This window comes from Grus americana, chromosome 5 (genome assembly GCF_028858705.1).
Source record: "Grus americana isolate bGruAme1 chromosome 5, bGruAme1.mat, whole genome shotgun sequence".
NCBI classification, from domain to species: domain Eukaryota; kingdom Metazoa; phylum Chordata; class Aves; order Gruiformes; family Gruidae; genus Grus; species Grus americana.
The window spans coordinates 28,224,007-28,237,719 of record NC_072856.1 but is presented as its reverse complement, the minus strand read 5'-3'; positions in this window follow the sequence as shown (position 1 = coordinate 28,237,719).

Below are 13,713 nucleotides of genomic sequence, written 5' to 3'. Positions count from 1 at the left end.
TGCCCCATAAATCCCGCTGTAGCCAAGTCAACACTTTTATGTGGCCTTTATTTTTTGTAGTCCCATTTTCTTGGGAGTTCAAAATACAGCAGTAACTTTAATGCTGATTGTAGTATTTTTAATAAAAATCATTCACATATTCTGACTTTCCAGAGGGATTGGGTGGCTATTTACTAAGAGACTCCGTGTTTCTTGTGAAAGTGTCAGTGAAACCCAGAGATTAAAAGTCTGGTTAAAGAGTGGTTTGTCTTCAGGGCAGCCCCCTCCCTGAGCAGTCCTGTGCCCCTGCCTCCCCACCGGCCCCAGCCACCCTCCCCATCTGGCTCAGGTGGGTGGGAAAACCCTCAGGAAACTATTTTCTCAGGGCTGGTTGGTGGTAATCGGGTACGTGGGCTGCTTTCATCCCATAACGCATGACAGGGCTGTCAGAGCCAGCCACGTGTGCCACCTCCGTGCTGTGCCAGGCTAAGGTGCCCTGCGTTCACACACCCGCTTGTCTTAAAACCTTCTGTAAGTGCCTGAAGAGTGGGTTTGTTGGGGTTTCTTTAATCATGGTGTAGCAAAGTGAGATCATATGGAAGGGGAAGGGATTTTATTATATACAATCCCTAAACAAGTTGGGTTTACCCATTCATGCTCCCATATGTGCGAACATCAAGGGAATGCCCAAGGGATCTCTAGGATCTCTTTCCCATGACCTGGAGGACAGGGGGTGCTGGTCACTGGGTGCTCCCTGTGTCTCCTGCGTTCCTCTTGCTGGGAAATGATGAATGAGTTTTTGGGCAGATCTCATCTGTCTGTTTGGAGTTATCTTTTGCAACTATGTTCCTGCTGGGTTAAGAGAAAGTAATAGCACTCTGGAATCTTCTGATAACGCAGCATCTGTGCTGGGGCTTATCAGACCTGGGCTTGGTGGTGCTCAGCTTTAACTGGAAACGTATCCTCAGTTATGAAAACAGCCCTTCTTTTAGCCCTTGTTCTGCTGTCCCCCCTGCTGTACACACACACACGAGCTTGCATTTGTCCATCATTCATACCAGTCTTAATATTCCCATTAAAAGCTTCTGCAGGGCTGAGAAGGGGAACAGCCTGCCACCTGCCTGGCCTGGATGCCAGGTGTCCTGCCTGTAGGGGAAATGAGAACCTCTCCATGCTAAGTGCCCGAGGGTGGGATCCTGGGCATGGAGAAGCAGGCTCTGCTGGAACTTGAAGAAGGTCTGTCCCAGTGGCGTGGGGTTTTCGGTCAGATTAATTTCCCATTTTGGAAAAAGAAGGATGCAGGGTGTTAAAGTTTATGTGGTGCTGGCTGTTCTTTTTGCTACTTGCATTATTTTGGATTTTCTTAAGTTGCTCTGATGTTGATATAGGCATGGCCACTGATAGGGATCCCCTCAGAGCAGGACCTTGGGAGGAACTGGCCAGCCCCCAGGGAAGATGGGGAGGCTGCTGGATCCTGTTTACAGTGCCTGAGACTAGAGAAAAGTCTGGCCAGAGGGCCGTAGTTCTGTCCTGAGATAGCTGTGCCTCTACCCCAGCTTGGGGTATCGCACATGGCGAGGGGCACGGCTGCCAAAGGAGGCATGAGGGAGCAGGACGCTCGCATGGGAAGGGGCTGCCTGCCTGGCCACAGAGCAGCAGGAGGTGACAGGACCCGCTGTATCCCCAGCCCTGGCCTGAAGAGGCAAGGGCTGTGGCGGAGGGCCTGGGATGGTGGTGCTCCATGCATCCCAGAGCTGCGTCTGCCGGAGAGCCAGGCGTGACCCACACCACAAGCAGGCACAGCGCCCGCTGCACCTCCCCAGCCCTTTTGATGTGGGTGTTACGCTTCTGTGCAGCCTCGAATTAGCCCTTATTAAGTCCCTGGGGAAGCAGGAGGCGTCAGTGGAGTCTCTCATTTCATCTTTAATTGCCCAAAGTTCACAAAGCCTCCATGGCACGCACCCAGGATGCACGTGAGTTGCTGCTCTTCACACTGTGAGCCTGGGAAGCGCCCGAGCATCTGTCTGTCTCTCTGACAGATGGGTCCCCTGTCCATCCCCAAGGACACCTTGTCTCCTTCAGCCGCTGCTCAGAGGGTGCAGAAAGCTGTGCCCTGAGCCCCGCACAGCGAGCCCTGTCACGTACCAGCCCCGTGCCTCCTCCCCAAACCACCAACGGCAGCCACGAAACGGCTGCCCCACCGGCTGGCACGCACCCCTCCTCGCCAGCACTCAGGGCTGCCCCGGGAGGGAAGGGAGTGAGCCCGCTCCCCGCTGGGTCCGTGCTGGCAAAGGTGGGGAGCTGCTGCTTCTCCCAGCCCACGGCCCCCCGCACACTGCCCGCGTGGTTGGCAAAAGCCTCCTGGCTCCGGGGTCGCGAGAGAAAATGTTGCTTGCCGTCTGACAGGTTACCCAGCCGGCTCACCATGGCAGTAATTTTTCCTTTTACACACCTTTCGGGCGCGGTGGGTCTGGAGAGGCCGTGAGGCTTTGCCTCCAGCACGCTGCCGTCCCTTGCAGGGTACGGCCCAGCCTGGGCCCGCTGGGCCCGTGTGGCTGCAGGTGCCGGCTGCTATGGCCGGATGTCTTGGGGCCAGCTTCCCCGGGGGCAGGCGTCCTTCCTTCCTCTGTTTTGCGTGTTTACTGGTGGCTACGGGAGCTTAATGTGTGTTTACTGGTGGCTGCAGGAGCTTAATGTGGAGGGCCAGGCAGAGCTGGAGTCCTGCCACTGCTCCCTCCCCAGCCGTGCTGGGTCCCACCCAGCTCTGTCCTGAGCCCCACGTAGCTGGGATGGGAGCAGCTGAGAGCTTTGGGGGGGTGGTGAGCAGAGCTGCAGCATCGCCCTGAGGGGCCAGGGCCAGCCTTCTGTGAGAAAGTCCCATCTGGGGAGCTTGAAGAGATGCAAGGCTGTGCCAGGGTGGTGGGGCCAGGGCAGAAAGGGGTAAGACAATAAGTGCAGAGGACTCTCTTTTTTTGGGAGTTCCAGAAGCGCACGCTGGGTGCCTCATCCTCCTGCAGCTCCCGGCTGCGGGCAGCGTTACAAACCAGCCTTTTCATGGGGGCCTGGGAGGTCGGGGCTGCCAGTGGCTGGGCACAGGGCAGGCCAGTCCCGGCAGCCGGCCGGGAGCACGGGGCACCCACCGCCCTCAATGCTGCCTGTGTCCCTGCCTCCACCGCTGCCGACAATGAGCCCTTTCAGGGAGCCGGGGCCAGCCCAGCTGTGGCGGCCCAGCCTGTGAGCAGAGGCAGTGGGGATAAGCAGGCTGCAGTCAGCATGCTTGGGGTCCCTGGGAGTCAGAGTCCCCTCCTGCGAACCCAGGGGCATCTCCTACCCCAGCCATGTTGCCCCAGTGTTGCAGCACCCTCTGCTCCTGGGCATGTGGGTTGCTCGATATCTGTGAGCTTCCCCCACAAACTGGGCTGGGGAGGAGGGTAGAGGGTCAGGGCTTTGGCGGAGATGCCAAAAGGGAGTCCCAGATGGTCCCATGGGGACACGAGGGCCATGTGAGGGCTGGGGGTGGGCACCAGGCAACCAAAGAGCCTACAGCACCGTGGCACGGGGCCAAGACATGCCGTCTGGGGTGCACTGGGGTGTTTGCTGCAGGCTGCCTGCTCTGGGTACCTGTGGCTGCTGTTGTTGGTATCTGAGCATTGAAATCCTGGATTAGCTCTGTGATACAGATTCAGCAGGTGCCTTCCAAGGTCACCCAGCTCCCCAAGATCCCCTGCCCACCTCCTGTACCCCCTGCCCCTGCTCAGGGCTCGCCCACGCTTGGCTGCACCTTTTCAGCCTCCAGCACTGGCTGCTCTGATGGCTCAGCTGGTGGGAGGGTGGACAGGGGAGCAGCTCTTGTCCCCATGGGGCACCTCTTCTGCTGAGCCTGCATGTCGGTGCTGCTTCTCCTCCAGGTGTAACTCTGGAGCTGATCCCCAGGCTGCTGACCCAGCATGGGGACAGGAGCAGGCAAAGACACTGGCTGGGGCAGGGATGCTGGCTGGTCTCCCCAGAGGAGGGCGAGAAGATGTTCTGGAGCCTCTTGGGCCCAAAGCAGTGACCAGGCAGGGTCTCTGGGCCCGGACCCCTGCGCTCTGCACAGGCACTGCCTGGCTGCTCCACGAGATGGCCGTGGAAAAGTTCATGGGCTGCAAAAGTGAATGCCAGTATAGATTTGTGCTTGCGCACAGCACCCAGCAGCACATCTTGGGACTGTCTGAGGGCCTGATCCTTCCCTGAGGTTAGATGTCATGCAGTGCGGCCGAAAAGAAGGCAGGGTCATGGATGGAGGCGGAGGCATCAATGTGAGAGGCAGCTGGGGCATGGGGGGCCTTGCTTGCTCCCCAGACAGGCTGCAGGAGAACTCTGTAGAGACAAGGGGCTTGAGCTCTGTATCAAGACACTGTGGGGACTTAATACTGCAAGTTTTATGTCTTGACCCCTTTTGTAGCCCCATGTGCTCTGATTCTATCCTTGTTCTTCCTTGGTGGCTTCTCCTGCTGTTCCCAGCAGCTGTCAAGCTCCTTGCTTGCACCTTCTGGCTTGATTTTGGTGGGCCACTTGCTTTTTCCGCTTGTTCTTTTGTTGTGCCTGTTTTAGAGCTCTATTGATTTCTCTCTTTGCGTGACTTCCACAAAAGCTGCTCTTTGCTCCCAGCCTGGATGCTGCTGTTCACCATCCCTTCACTTCCCTTTGAAAACTCTCGCCCCGCTAACCCCTGCAAGCAAGAAGACACCTCAGACCCCCGAGTACAGGTAGATGAAAGCCTGGATATAGTCCCCAGTGTAAACGAGAGCAGTTCTGGGCCTGCTTGTAGTTTAAACAGCCTCCTCTGAGCTGCCTGTGCCTCATCTACAATCCAACCCCTTCCCGCTAGAGCTGATCCAGAACTGGCAGCAATTCCATGGTAGCCAAGGGGGGATATTTCGGGTTTGATGAAACTGCCCTTTCCCAAGGGGTACACTGAATGCCATCCCATTTCACTACAGCTTTCACCTGCCCACATGCTACTCTGGGACCTGGAGACCCCTTCTGAGACCTCCTGGGGATGGAATTGGAGAACACCATGGTGCCTGCAGAGTCAGGGTTTCTGCTGACCTCCTGTAGCCTTCTTGGGAGGCAGGGGAGAGCTAGGCAGAGGATTTCAGGCACTCACGGGGATGGACTGTAGCCACCACCTTTGCCAGATGAAGAGGTGAAACTGGGAAGGATTGTGGCTGTGTCTCCCAAGGGAAGGGACAAAACCAGACGTCTGGCTGGACCTGGCTGGAGATGCCAGTGCTGTGGGAGAGCATGTGGATTTCCCAGTGCCCACTGGAAACATGTCCCCTCTTCCTCCTCCCCTGAAGCGGAAGCCCCCTGAAGCCCTGGGGGTGGCAGATGAGAAGGCTCATTGCTTCCTGCCTGAGCTGGGCAGCCTGAGCTGCCCGATGGTGGAGTTGCATCCAACATGCAAAGGCGCTATCTGCTCCAGCATAACATCATCTGTCCCTGCTGCCCCCTCTGCTTTCATCTCTCCCCGCCGCACTGCCTGCTCCAGCCACGCTCCGAGCAGAGCCAACAAGCCAGGCACGTTAAAAACTTAATGCAAGACTAATTTGTCAGCCATAAACAAGTGGAGAAGACTTTAGTGCATTTTTCTGCCTGTTTTATTCGGCTCCCCCAGTGGAAGATGCGTGCCTCCCCTCTGCCAAACAAGCTGGCTCATCAGCACCATGGTCCGAGCATGGCGCTGGTGGGGCTACAGGGGGTCCCCCAGGGAGGTGGTAAGGGGGAATGTTGGGGGGGGTCTGCAAGGTAGGGAGCCCCTGTGCACACCCCTTGAGCAGGCTAAGGCATGGAGGAGGGAGGCTGGCACAAGTGACTGCTTCTGGCTGTCAGAGGAGATCTTCAAAGAAGATGCCACCACCAACCTGAGCCCAGGCAGAGTTTAGCCTGGGAAAGGTCTGGGGCCACCCCCAAAGTGTGTGTGTGGTGCAGGGGGTTAGGGCCACAGGAAAACTCAGGCTGGAAGAGGCACCTCAGGAGGTCTCAAGTACAACCTCCTGGTCAAAAAAGGGTCAGCCATAGGGCCAGACCAGGTAGCTCAGGGCTTTATCCAGTTGAGTCTTGCAAAAGTCTTTGGGCTTTTTCTTCTCAAATAGTGCCACCAGGCCCATTTCCCAGGACTGTGAACTGTGTGGTGAAAGTGGGCCTCTTGCTGCCAGGGGAAGCACAGCGCGAGGCACTGGAAGGGACAACTCCTAGCTGGCATGGTGGCCACGCTTCATGTCTTGTTCAGGAGCACGGATATCATAGAATCATAGGATACCAGGTTGGAAGGGACTGCAAGGATCATCTGGTCTGACCTTTCTTGGCAAAAGCTCTGTCTAGACAAAAGCACCATCTAGACAAGATGGCCCAGCGCCCTGTCCGGCTGAATCTTGAAAGTGTCCAGTGTCGGTGAATCCACCACTTCCCTGGGGAGATTATTCCAATGGCTGATTGTTCTCACTGTGAAAAATTTTCCTCTTCTGTCCAATCGGCATCTCCCCAGGAGTAACTTGCACCCATTATCCCTTGTCTTTTCCATGTGATTCCTTGTAAAAAGGGAGTCTCCATCTTCTTTGTAGCCACCCTTTAAGTACTGGACCATGGTGATGAGGTCACCCCTAAGCCTTCTTTTCTCAAGGCTTAACAAACCCAGTTATCAGCCTTTCCTCATATGGCAGGCTTCCCAGTCCTTTGATCATCTTCATGGCCCTTCTCTGGACCCTCTCCAGCCTGTTCACATCTTTTTTGTATAGTGGGGACCAAAACTCAACAGAGTATTCCAGGTGGGGCCTGACAAACGCCAAGTAGAGTGGGATAATGACTTCTTTATATCTGCTGGTGATGCCCTTGATGCAGCCCAGCATCAGATGTATAGGGTAGAAGGATGGTGGGTCCCATTAGCTGCAGGTTGAAACAGAGTAAGAGTCGAGGTTGGGCATGTCCTTGGCATGGCTGAGGCAATGGATGGGCAATAGGTGCCTCTGGAGAGCCCCACCAGTGTCCTGCAGCACCACATCCAGCCTAGGGTGGGTTGCCAGAGAGAGACCGGGGAGTTTGTAGAAAAACAGGAGAACAGGCTGGAAAGCTTGTGTGTGAAGAGAGACTAAAAGAGTCTCACATCTGGCTAGATGGAGACAGGGTAGCAGGGTGCAAATACCCAGAGGAGGAGGGAGAAGAGGGATGAAGGGGTGAAAGTGGGTGGGAAGCAGCCCGGTAATCCCAGGTCCAAGGCTGCAGAATGGTCCCTGGAAAGGACGTGGAAAGCTTTCACATCAGCCTGGACAAAACTTCTGGGGGAATCAAGTGCCAGCAAGCTGCTGGGGATCTGCGTGCCACAGGGAGTACACGTGGCATTGCCCCTCCCCAGGGCTGCTTCGAGCAGAGTGGCAGTGAGGACCGGGTGACATCTCTAGAGGACTCCACTCTTCACGTGATGCTGGTGACTCACCTGGAGCTAAGTGGCAGCCAGCACCGGGAGGAAGCTGCTCAGCGGGGACGTGGGTGAGCCGATCCCTTGGGATACACCACGAGGGCAGCAGAGCTCCACTTCCCAGCCCCACTCAGCCCTGTGAGCAGATGAGACCCTTCTGCACTGATGGATGGCATCAAGTCACCCCGAAAAGCATCATCCGTGAGTCAAGACTGTTCATCCTTTCCTACTCTTCCAAAACAGCAAGACCTACAAAAAGGAGCCTGCAGGGCTTGACCACCACTTAGCCCTCTGGTCATCAGGTGCTTCTTCAAAAATATTGCTTTACATTTAAATATTTAAAGCTCTAGATCAGCAATGACATCTGAATATCTGCTTATATCTACACAGTCAACATGTAGATGCACATTTAATGTTAGCATGCACGTAGAAATGCAGCAATTCAATATAAACTAAATACCGGTGCATTATACTAAGTGCATATTAATCCAAAGTGCTTCTGGATAGCTATGTATTAAGTGTACGGTGAGGTATTTAAATTTGTAGCAGCTATTACTATTGACTTACATTAAACCATATATTTATCAGAATCATTTTTTTGACATATATAATATACCACGAGAAGCCTTCCATAATCTTTTTTCCCATAGTTAACATGTCTGTGATACCGGGTCAGCGTGGGTCAAATGCTTAGCATGTCCTGTGCCTGCACTGAACACCCAAAGAGAAAACCGTTTTATTTTTGGCATGATGTCAAATTGGGCCCACTAAGGAGCAAGGATAGATGTTACTGTTATGGGTGAGGTTCTGAAATAGCAATGCCACCTCTTCCGCCACGGGCACATCCCTGTCGCGGCGCTGGCACAGGTGTCGCTGTGGAAATCTCAGAGGTGGAAGTATTGGGATTTCCCTGCTGTCATCTTCATTCTGGATCAATCAGAGCAAATGCTGTTGTAATTATTTCTTTACTGCACTCATGTGGCAGAACAGCACGTGTTTGCCCGATTCTCCTCCCAGAGCACGCGTCCATTGACACAGGAGGCAGCGGGGCCTAATGCTGCTCTGGGGGATCTGGTGGCCAGGGAAGGAGGGATGGTGAGTGGGCTGCGGGCGCGGGGCCTTGGGAGGGCAGTTCCAGCGCTGACCTCGCTGCAGGAGGTCTGTACGGCAAAGCCGGCTGCCGGGCAGGTTTTGCAGGGGAGCAACATGGGGACTGCAGGCAGCGCCGAGCCCTGGTGCCCCAGGGACTGCAGGGATGCTGTGGGCAAAAGCCACTGCCTCGAGGGGTGGAAACAGTCAGAGTGGGAGAGAAACTCAAGAGAAGCAGCATCTGAGAAAAAATCCCAGAGTAAGGAATAGGCTTCAGCCTCAGAAACTTCATGATCTCTGGCAAAACCATTCAAGCGCTGGGCAAAAACCGGCCCCGTCCTCTCCCGCACACCCGTGCCCCTGTGCTGGGCTGCTGCGCACTCCCAGCCTCCCTGCTGCCCTCGGGCAAAGATGGGGCACCCCACTCCCCCCTGGCAGTTTATAACCCATACTGCAGCCCTGGAGGTGCGGGCCAGGACATGGCAACGAGGATGGATTTAGTTACCTGTTGTCCACCATGGTGGCATTCAGACTGTCCTGTCTGCCACAGCTTCCACCCCCAAGGATTCCAGGTGGTACCCACAAAGCCAGGCAGCTCTGCGGACCTTGTTGGTCTTCGGAGAGTTTGAATCAGCAAAGCTCCAGCCCCACAGCACAGTCACGCAGAGCCAAGGTGTGAGCGTGTCTGGGATTCAGCAGAGTAACTGCTTTGTCCCAGCTGCCTTCCTCAACCGATGTCTGGAGAAGTGAAGGATAATGTGCTCAGGCAGTCAGTGATGGATGGCAGGGCGAGTCCTGAGATGAAGAGACGGATGGTACTGCTTGTGGGAGAAATGGGAGGGGGGCTGAAGGGCGGGGGCAACCTGCAGTCACTGGAGCTGTGCAGAACCACCAATGTGGGGATTATAGACCCTCAGCATTGCAGCAAGGTCCCGGGAGGCTGGGGTGTGGGGGAAGAGGCATGGCCGTGGGGTGGGGAGGAGGTGAAGAAACAGAGTTGCTTGGGTTAAGTTGCCTTCGCATCTTCCACCTCGTCCCTGTCCTGAGAGGGCAGAATGGGGTGGGAGAGGAAGGAATACCACCATCCCGTGGCCACTGCTGCCCCAGGGAAATAGGCTGCCGTGACCTCCCACCCCTGGGTGAGTCATTGCCACGTTTGTCATTACCAGGTTAGCTGAGGTGTCGGGGTCGCAGGAGGCAGCGGCCATCATCCGCCCCTGGAAAGAGCTGAGCTGGCAACCCCCAGCGCTGGCTCCCCCGGCCCCCTCCACGCTGAACCCCAGGGGGGGCGAAGCACTGTCACCAGCAGAGGCAGGAGTAAATCCCAGGGGACAGAGCGTGATAAATCATGTCTCTGCACAGACCCTGTGGAGTCTGTGCCTGCAAAGTCCCTGCAGGGACGGTGGCACCTGGGAGCAGTAGCAATATCTGAGGTGCTGCTTAGAGCCTGCTCCCAGCACCTTCTCCCTGCAGGTGCTGGAGATGTGGGAGACACGGGGGTCAGGGTCTGTCCTGCAGCGCTGAGCTGCTCTGGCATCCCCATCTCAGCTGCAGAGAACAACCTCCTGCTACAGAGGGGCCTCCTCCCCAGGGTACAGAAACACCATCGGCTTGGAAAGAGGGGGTGAAAGAGGGAAGAGGTGGGAGCCTGAACCACCTTCTCAGGCAAGCAGCAATTAAAGCCTGTCCCAGGAAGGCAGGGAGAGGTGGTGTTTGCTCCCGTGTAGCACACCTTTAGTTGTGAGTGTGGGGTTGTTTTTATCTTCATGAGCAAAAAAGCACAAAGGAGCAGCATTGCTCCGAAGCGTGCAGGCAGCTCCTGAGTCTGCCTCCTGCTTGCGAGCTCTCCCTTTTCCACAGGTTTACAAATCAGGCAATGCTTGTCTGCTCGTAGGGTGCAAAGAGAGACAGCGAGTCCATTACTGTCCACAGGGCACCTGCTGTTTCTGTCATTTCTAACCGGCTCGGTGAGAGGAGTGAGTGGGAGAGTCTCATTTCTGCAGTAATCCCTGTTGCCCAACAACAGAGACAAATGCAGGCTGCATCCAAAAAAATGCCAGGGGAAAAACCCGATGTGTCTGTCTAGCTAAGGGCTGTGCTATATCTCAAAGCCGTTCCCTTCTCAGCTGTGGAGGCTCTGTGGAAGGACGGGGGACACCCAAAATGCACCCAAACCCACCTGAGAGCAAACTACTATCCTCCCCTCTCTGGTTCAATGAGGAGGGAGGAAAGCCATGTGCTGCGACCAGGAGTTTCCAGGAGCCTCGTCCTCTACTAGAGAGTCACAGCTGAGGTTTTGGTCTGGCAAAGTGGGGAGAGGCAGCCCCTGGGGGCAATGGCAGCCAGCACACCCTCTCAGGTTAAGCACAAATCCACCTAAGAGGGAAAGTGGGTCGGGGTGGTCTCTGCTCAGCTCACTAACAGGTTAATTTGATTCCTCTTTTAGTCAGAGCAGAAGGAAATTGTGGGCTCTAATTCTCACCCTTCCCTTTGATCTGTCATGATTGCTGCAGGCACTTGCTTCTTTCTGCAAGGACTGGATTCAGAGCCCCGAAAAGCTGCTGCTTGTTTGTGAGGCAAGATTAGGGAGCCAGGCAAGAGCAATTTGGGGAAGGGCCTGGGAGAGCCCCTTCCCTTGGTAGGACAGCAGTGGGAGAGGAGTCCCATTTTTGTGAGCAATCAGGGCATCCTTGCCCACCTGGCTCCAGTTCAGCTTGTCCCTCCCTCACCGAGAGGCTCATCAAGGCCAAAGCATCGGCTTGTTTTGCACATCAGTCCTGCTAACCTTGCCTCTGGGCTGCAGCAGCAGCTCTCCAGGGCTCACCATCAAGGATACCCCGCTATTGCCACTCTCCCTGCAAAGTGCTGTGGTGGATCCAGGTCTCCCTCTCCCCCAGGAAGCAGAAGCACTATGAAGGTCAGTGCTAAAATAACCTGTTTCCATCTCTGCTTCCAGTGGTGAGCATCCAGGCAGGGGCTGGGGAAGGGGAAAGGAAAGCCATCCCTCCCTGGGCTGATGGAAAGAGGTCTCCCCTGCTCACCTAGGGCCTGGCAGAGGTTGGGCAAAGAGCAGCATGGTGCTGGCAGGTGGCACCGGTGCCTTTGCAGCCCAGGAGCTGTGCGTTTGTCCCATGTGCCACAGCCCCCATCAACCTGATCGGTCCCAATGCAGGCACCGTGGCCTGGCCTTGGCTTTCGGCATTGCAGGTCATGGCTGTGTGGGAGCTGTGGGGTTCACCTGCCCAAGCGTTGGGCAGCGTGGGTCCATCTGTCCTGCTGCCTCTAGGGCCTTGCTGCACATGCTTTGGGGGGTGGGGTGCAGCCATCCGAGCATTGTTGGTTTATTTTGCAGGCGATGATGATAATTTTCTGCCTGCTGCACGCTCTTTAATTAACAGCTCAGAGGATGTGGGGCGAGAGGCGTAATGAGCGCTCCGTTTGCATATCAAAAGGCAGCATCATTAATATCCCTGCACTCACAAGAGCTCTCAGAAGGCAGGCGGGTCGCAGGCAGGGACGCTGGCGGCGGCCGAAAGTCCTGTTCGGTATGCGTGTGCAAGGGGCCGCTGTGGCAGCGGGCACGTGGGCTCCGTAGGTGTGCAGCTGGGTGGTGGGCAGGAAGCAGGCAGCTGCAGCATCCCGTCCCCAGGGTGGCAAGCAGGAGGGTTTTGCCAAGGGCACTGGGTAACAGGCCGGTCTCTAGGCAAAGAGGGAGTTGGCCGAGTTGCCCAAATCCAGCAATATCCCAGGCTGCTCTGCAGCAGCTCCTTTTCTTGCCTCTCCTGCCGGGCTGGAGGAGTTGTCCCCAGGCAACCCCTCGCTGGCCGGTGCCGGTGGCCCTGGAAGGCTATGCTGAAGTGGCTGATTGTTCAGATAAAGCCTATCCTGTTACCCAGGCTGTTTGTCGCTGTACGGCATTTGCACAGAGAAGTCCCTGTAGATCTCAATTTGACCGTGCTCAGCCAGCAGGATTAAATGTTCCTTTGCTTCTGCCTCCTGCATGGAGGAAATCAGCTACCCGGGTGACGGTTTACTCCTACACATACCCTCCTCTTTCTTTCCTTAACTCTCTTCTAATTAAATATAAAAATTTCCCAGGGGGATGGGGGAGATGGCATGCCAGGGCATCCTTGGCTCTCCCTGCAAGTCCAGCCGTGGCATGCTCCCTGGCAGCGCAGCCTTGCCAGGCTCCTGAGGCTTTTTGTCAGAAAGAAGCTTGTTTTGGGCACTTGGGTTAGCTCATCCACTTACCCGCAGCCAGAGGCTGAGCGGGCAGGCCCAGGTGGGACTGGTCCAGCAGGAACTTGGTTTCCCCAGAGCAAAGCTGGGGGAAGTCTCCGTGGGCTTTGCGAAGTGCTGGGATGAGGAATGTGATGCCCAGGATTTCTTCTGCTCCGCTCCTGCTTTCTCTCAGCTCTTCCTGCTTCTGCACAGGCTGCGTTTGTGTGGGTAACTTCACCCAGGTGCCCTCAAGGAGGTGAGGATTTGCAGCCTCTGAAGGAAGGGGCTGAAAGACTTTCTAGAACCTGATTTTCTTCCTCAACACCCAGTTAGACAGGGCATGCCAGACACTGAAAGATACTGTAAGGAGCAGATTTTTATGGGGGACAGGAGCACTGGTGCAGTGGTAGAGCACGTTACCAAAGCTACTTCTGCCCTCCAAGTTCATTATCCATGCTGCAAGTTGACAGAATAAACTGATTTCTGCGTTCTGCCTCGCAAATCTTGTAAGAAGGCCAACAAAGCAAATGTACATTTAAGTCAAGCACGTTGCAGGGCAAATTTACTACCAGATTCCTCTAAGCCAGTTAGAGATGGAACAACACAATGATCAAATTAAGGGCACAATTAAGATTAAATTGATAGGTCTGAATGTTCAAGTGCCAAGTGAACACAGCAGGTAATCACATCAAACACTGAGGCTGATATTAGAACGAATGACATGATGTTCATCTTCCTTGTGCTGTGAGAGCTGAATGCTTTCAGGAGGGGCTCCAGCCACCGTTGTGCAGGGACAGAGCCAGGGAAGGAGCTGTGGGACACGCAGGTCCCTAAGATCAAGGACCCACTGCTAAGGGAAACTCCTGGTACCGGTCCTCCGCCTCCTTGAAGCTGAGGCTACCCAGGGTGGGGTGGCATGGAGGTGCCACCAGACCATTTGCCTCTTGGGTTTGGCTGTTGGAAGGATG